The following is a 7,584-nucleotide window of genomic DNA, read 5'->3' as shown; positions in this document are numbered from 1 at the left end:
TCTTCCCATCAGAGACTTCATAACATTTGAAAAATGTGTGTCTTGTGCCCAGGGAAAACATCACAGAAAACCGCATTTGCCAAAACTAGTTAACTCAATTAGTCAGGTGCTCCAATTGTTGCACATGGATTTATTTGGTCCGGTCAATGTTCTAAGCATCAATAGAAATTCATACTGTCTTGTTGTGATAGATGATTTCTCGTGTTTTACATGGGTCTTCTTCTTATCCAACAAAGCTGGAATTGTTGATCTGATCAAGAAGTTTATTGTAATGATTGAGAATCAAACGAACCACCAGGTGAAGGCGCTTCAAACTGATAATGGAACAGAATTCAAGAATGTTGTTCTTGATCACTTCTACGCAGAAAAGGGAATTGTGCATCAATATAGTTCCGTTCACACACCACATCAAAATGGTGTTGATAAGCAGAGAAATCGAACGCTACAAGATGCTGCAAGGGCGATGCTTTGTGATTCCAAGCTTCCTGTTTTCTTTTGGGCTGAGGTGATCAACACTGCATGCTATGTTCAAAATTGTGTATTGATCAACAAAGCCTAGATGAAGACTCCGTACGAAATTTTATATGGACACAAGCCATCAGTCAGCCACTTCCGAGTATTTAGTTACCCTTGCACCCTTCTTCATCTGGAGTCCAACCCTAAATTTAATGCCAAAGCTGATGACTGTTATTTCGTGGGGTATACTGCTCGCACTGCATATAGGGTCTACAACAAGAAGAAAAAGCAAATTGTGGAATCCTTTAATGTGCGCTGGTTGGAGGAGAATGAAACGGATGCTAGAGTAGGACCCGATTCGTTGTTTGATTACACATCATTGTTTAAATCACTCAATGTGTATTCAGATGGTTCATGTAGTTCTTCCTCTGGTTCGAAGGTTGCTCCTAAAGATGAAGACGAAGAAGTTGTTTACAGACCTCCACTGGTTACCTCTTCAATTCCTCACTGGGAGTCATTTGTTCCACTTACTAGTCCAGAATCTCACGCTCAACATGATGCTCCAGATGCTGATGCAACACCTCTTACTCATGTTGAAAGAGAGTTTATGTCTAGAGATGCTTCCACTGTTACCTCAACTTTCATGGAACTACTCTTTCCTGAACAAATTGCTAATGAGTTTGTAGCAGATACATCAAATGAGACAGGTTCATCTGATGTGGAACATTTAGCAAATGATAGAACTATCAATATTCATAATCTCCCCGTTTCACTCAATGATATCAGCCAGGAGATCCCCTCTTGTATTCAGCGTGATCATCCGATCGAGAATGTCATTGGCCAACTGGGTGATAGTGTGAAAACAAGAAGTCAGAGTGGAGATGTCAATACATGTCTCTATTCTTGCTTTATCTCTCAAATTGAGCCAAAGAATGTAGATATGGCTTTGAATGAGCCCATCTGGGTAGATGTTATGCATGAAGAGCTGAATCAATTTGAAAAACTTGGGGTTTGGAAGCTAGTTGAGTTACCCAAGGGCAAGAAGTCTCTTGACACATGTTGGGTCTTTCGTAATAAGCAGGATGATTTATGGATAATTGTACGAAATAAGGCTAGGTTGGTCGTTCATGGGTTCAGATAGATCGAGGGTCTTGATTACACTGAAGTCTATGCTCCAGTAGCCCGCTTGGAGGCTATTCGTATCTTCCTTGCTTATGCTTCCTACATGAAATTCACAGTATAACAGATAGACGTTAAGATTGATTTCATGTATGGCAAGTTGAAGGAAGAAATCTTTGTTGACCAACCCCCAGGGTTCATTAACTCGAAGTTTCCCAACCATGTCTACAAGTTAGAAAAGGCTCTGTATGGATTGCATCAAGCTCCTAGAGCATGGTATGCAGCTCTCACAAAGCGTTTGCTCGAACATGGCTACTCACGAGGAACAATCGACCAAACCTTGTTCATAAAGCATGTTGGTACGGATCAAATCTTGGTGCAAATCTATGTTGACGACATCATTTTCGGGTCTACGTGTGCATAACTATGCAAGGAGTTTGAAAGAGTGATGAAAAAGAGGTTCGAGATGAGCTCATTGGGTGAGATGACCATGTCTTTGGGGCTTCAGTTCCATCAAAGATCAACCGGAATCCTGCTCCATCAAGCAAAGTATGTGGAGGATATACTTGAGAAGTTCGGGTTTCAAGACGCAAAACCTGCCTTGATGCCAATGGCTGAGAGACCCCTGCTGACTCCAGATAGTGATGGCGAATCCGTAGATCAAACTCACTAAAGATCGATGATCGGTTCGTTGATGTATCTAAGTGCAAGCCGTCCAGATATCATGTTTGCAATTTGTCAATGCGCTCGATATCAGGCTAATCCTAAACTTTCACATCTTATTGTTGTCAAAAGAATTTTTCGGTATCTCAAAGGCAACCTAAATTTGGGTCTTTGGTATCCAAAAAATTCTGAATTTGATTTATATGCATTCGCTGACAGTAATTATGGAGGCTGTGAGCTTGACAGGAAATCTACATCAGGAGGATATCAATTCCTTGGTGATCGGCTGGAGTATTGGCAGTGCAAGAAACAGCACACAGTCTCAACCTCGACAACATAAGTGAAATATGTTGTATCCTTTGCTTGTTTCTCTCAAGTTATATGGATCCAACATCGGCTGTTGGATTACGCTTTGAATTATTTAGAAACCCCTATTTTGTGTGATAATGAGGCTGCCATTCTGATCACTAAAAATCCAGTCCAACACTCGAAAACCAAGCACATTGACATCAAAATTCATTTCATCAGACATTGTTATGAGCGTTCGCTCATTCGGCTGGAACAGGTTCCCATTGCAAATAATGTGGCAGATTTGTTCACAAAGCCATTTAACAAAGCTCGATTCGACGTGCTTGTGAGCTTTTTGAAAATGATACGTTTTGAGGACTAATTTCTTTGTTTTGTGTTGTTTGTTTTAGTATAGTTTAAATTTGCGCATTTTAATTCCATTCTTACCCTGCAGAAATTTAGGGGGAGAAATAATCAAAAACCAAACAAAAATTAGAAATCATAAAAACAAAAAAAGATATGTTACTGATAGTTCTTGTTTGAAGCGGATGTGTAGAGAAGTGAAATAATAATGTGATAACAGACAATATGAATCTATCTAAGGTACCAAAGTTGAATTGTCTTAGATCTGTATTCGATGTGCTGGTAGACATGAAAGTTTTTAAAAATGGACATGACTAGTATCAGATGAACTTAAGAAGCTTAGAGACTTGAAAATACAATGCAATGCTTGGGTAGGTTGAGCAGAGAGATATACATGGGATTCTGCGAATACACTAAATGATCTATATTTAGAACTGTGGAGTGATTTTTCCTCGATGTGCGGACTTTGTCCTTAATTCTGGTATTGATGGGGTAACTGGGGAATTCCGATAAATTAGGTCTATAGAAAGTTATTTTCTTTCTTTCTTACTGTCAGTCATATGTGACTTCCTCTGTGTGATCGAAAGATCCGACCTGGGTTGTAACATATGCAACTCTGTCTCTCTACATCTTCTTCTATGCTATTCTTCCTATATGTTAGTCATATGATGTCTCCTTTGTGTGAGTAACAATCCGACTTGGTACACAGCATATGCAATCTTCTATCTCTTAATCCCTCTAATCTATGGTTAGTCATATGTTTCACTCTCTGCATGATTGGAAGAGATCCGACCTGAGTGTACAACATATGCATTCTAAATCTGACTTCTTTCTCAATAACTGTCTGCTCATCCGATGTCAGGAGTATTCTGGAAGTCCTTGATTACTGGGGTATATCAGGAAGCGGGAAACACGTTCTAATACAATTAAAATTGAACACTTATAGGTTGTCTGTAGATCTCACTGCTTAACTTAGGTGGACAACAATACCCTTGGTCGTCATCATCTGAAAGTTCTCTAAGAATATTATCTAATAAGATCCAATGACTTGTCACGTACATTAAATACAAAAATCTATCAAAAACTTTCATGTTTAAATGGACCACAATACCGGCAATCGACCAGATGTAAACATGAAGACAAAAGTATCGATAGGTGAATTATGATTGTCTAACAACTTTGATCCCTGTATCACAAATTTTTCAATTTTAATTTTAATTTTAATTTTTATTTTATTTTATTTTGTTTTCTAATTTTCTAGTTATAAGAATTAGTTTTATTTTATTTTATTTTATTTTATTTTATTTTATCTTGTTTTATTTTTAAGTTTATCTTATTTTTAAAGTCCTTGAAATGCATCACAGTAAAAAAAAACCAAAAAAATCTGTTTGAGATTGTGTTGGACTGGGCTTTTGGAAGAGAGTATATAAGGGGAGTGTGTGGCCATACACTCCTTTCCTTTTCACTTCTTCAAAAGCGGCCGCACACTAGCCTTTCACTCTCTATCTCCAAAAGTTCTTCAAAAACTCGTTTCTGCTTAAAATCGATCACACAATCGCAAAGGTATGATCATTTCGACCCTCATGATAAAGTTTTTAAGCTCAATCGACCATGGATTCAGGGCTTAATCGAAGAATAAAGTTTTTTCGGCAGCGTTGGACCGTGTGTGGTCGCTGTAACAACCCGAAATTTCATATCACTTCATGTAATTCAAATTGTAATCCAACTCGATCAACCAAACGTCGTTTCCAAATCCGTTTCCGATTTCACCATTTAATTAAGTCATTAACTTGTATTGATCTAAAATGACTTAATGGGTGTCTTAATGCCATTTGAAATCATTCTAACACCCCATAATAGTCATCGGAATAATTCTAGAATCGACCATATCGGGTTACGGCAACTTGGTCGGGTGCGACCAAAAGCCCCGCCTAACGCCGGTATCGGGTAGAATTCCGTCGTGTCCAATTCCCGAGCACTATATAAAGGATTCAAAGCTTCCATTTGAAGCTTTTGGCCATCTTTTTATAATCACTCTCCAACCTCTCTCCTCATCCATAATCAAAGGTCCAAAAACAAAGATTTAAGGCTCCAAATCAAAGAGGTAACATCCCTAACTTGTTATCTAGCCTCTTTAGTCTTCAAATTGATGTTTAATTTGAGTTTTAGGACCTGGAACATGTGTTTACGGCCAAGGATCAAGCTTGGGCCATAAACACTTAAAAATGGGGTTTTTAAGCCAATTAACCCTTCCAAATCATTGTTGGGACTTAGATACGACTTTGAGGCTTTCAATCTTGGACTTGTAACACCTTAAACATGAATTTTGTGAGACAAAAGAGAGTTTATGGACAAGGCATGTGCTTGGGCCGTAAACTCCTCAAACATGAGGAGTAAACACATTTTTACATGTTAGTTTGCCTTGAAACTCAACCAAAAGCCTTGTGGTAAATCCTAGAACCATCTAAAATTAGTTTGGGGGCCTTTAACATAACAAAATGCATCATACAATAGTTTACGGCCATGGCACATATTCTTGGGCCGTCAACTCCTAAAATTGTATCAAATGATGCCCTTAAATCACCCTAAAGCATGGAAAAATTACTAGAATCACATATGATTGCTCTAAGTGCCTCAAATCAATTTCTCTTGACCATAGGAGAGTTTACGGCTGTAAAATCCAAGTTTACAGCCGTGAACTCCCTTTTAAGTGATATAAATTCATTTAATCTATTCCAAGGCATTTTAGTAATTTATTCCCACAATCCCCAAGTGCAAACAAGCCATTAATCTCTCAAAATCACACCCACATGAGTTCACCGACGTGAAATCATGTATGTGCGTGTTATATGGCCGTAAACTCCATAAAATGTTTAATCTTGGGGAGTAAACTCAAATCCCAAGTCCCTAGTGCCATTATACGTCCGTAGATGTCACCCGGGTCACTCCAAACGCTCGTTTTGAGGTGTTTAACCTCGTTAGAGTGTAATGTTCCATATAATTAGTGAAAATAAATATAATTAAATATATATGGGCATTATTTCATTTTACATAGGGACATCGCGAGTAATCAAGCCCCGAACCAACGTCTAGTGTTCGAATCCATCGCATTTCCGAGTCTGGTGAGTTCATACCCCTACCCTTTTTCACTGAGTTTCATTGTTTTCAGGGGGGGGGGGAACACAAGCAAAGTACAAGGGTTTCTTGTACTCAAAAACTTGTTTTTGTGCGTGTGTTTCACGTTTTATATGCTTTTAATACTGATTGATACAACTAGTAACCATTCGAGCATGCACATCACGTAAACATTTATTTGTGAAATGGGTTTTATAAACTGTTATGTTTTATATATTTCACAAATGTTTTCCACATTTTATCAGTTAAAAGCATGACATTAGAACGTATGAACATGAAACTTGTACACTGTTTGTCCTCGGTAACACTCCATAGAGATACGCGAGTGGAGGACTATCATATTATTACTAGTAAATTTGTTATTCCTGTATGATTGGAGACATGTCCTCGGCGAACACTCCACAGAGATACGCGAGTGGAGGACTACACCCGTAACCAGAATCTCTGGGATTTAGAGAGCGTGAATTGAGTGTATAGATCTATACGGGGCTGACTACCCCACACATGGCTGCTAGCTACAGCCGAACCGAAATGGTTCAAGGGTGACGAAAGTCATAAGATTGTGGACTACTTATTGCCACAGGTTCAGTCTATAGTATGGTTATGGAACTCGCAATTAGGATTAACAGAGATTTACTTATAGTAATAATGAATAGCTTTATACATTTCACAAGATAACCAGGTTTCAGAATACATCTTTTACATTGATAACCAACATTCAGGAAAGTATGGGACTTTCCTGGGAAACCTTGTACATAACTAGGTCTAAGCAGAATACATCTTTTACATCTTTTACAAATGGTAACCAACATTCAGGAAAGCATGGGGCTTTCCTGGGGAAAACATTTACATAACTAGAAAAGTGTAACAAACTAGATAACCTTACATCTTTTACAATTGTTAATATACAATCAGGAAAGTATGGGACATTCCTGGGGATCCATTGGTACATAACCAAAACAGAATAAAAAAACAGATAACCTAAATGTACATTTTCACAAGGGTAAACATGATTTCAGTTTACAACTTTATTTTACATAATGTGAAACAACCAACCAACCTTTTTAAGAAAATGTGGGATTTTCTTGGCGTGTGTTACATTTTCAGAAACAGAAAGGAAACATGAACATTTTCACAAAACAAAAACCGCTTATGAACTCACCAGCGTTATGCTGATTTTCAAACCGCTTGTGTTCTCAGGTCATTGATAGAACAGGTACCCGAAGATCTACTTGATCCAGGTTGGAGTGCGTACAAGACCCGTTCGTTTTGTTTCTATATATATACTATGTATCACAAACTGTACAACTTTACTTTTGAAACAATTGTAAAACTTTTTATATGTAATGTAATGGTTGTTCTACTTTACTTACTATGTACATTGGATTTGATACTCAACGTGGAGTCAACCCCGGAAATGTTTCCGCCTTCGGTTTTCGGGGTGTGACAGATTGGTATCAGAGCCCTTGTTTATAGTGAATAAAGTATACCAAACCTTACATGGTATAAAACTATAAACACTAAAGGGCCTAAGTGCTCTAAAATAAAAGTATCTTCAAA

The sequence above is a fragment of the Lactuca sativa genome, chromosome 4 (genome assembly GCF_002870075.4).
Source record: "Lactuca sativa cultivar Salinas chromosome 4, Lsat_Salinas_v11, whole genome shotgun sequence".
Lineage (NCBI taxonomy): Eukaryota > Viridiplantae > Streptophyta > Magnoliopsida > Asterales > Asteraceae > Lactuca > Lactuca sativa.
This window is presented reverse-complemented; position numbering follows the sequence as displayed.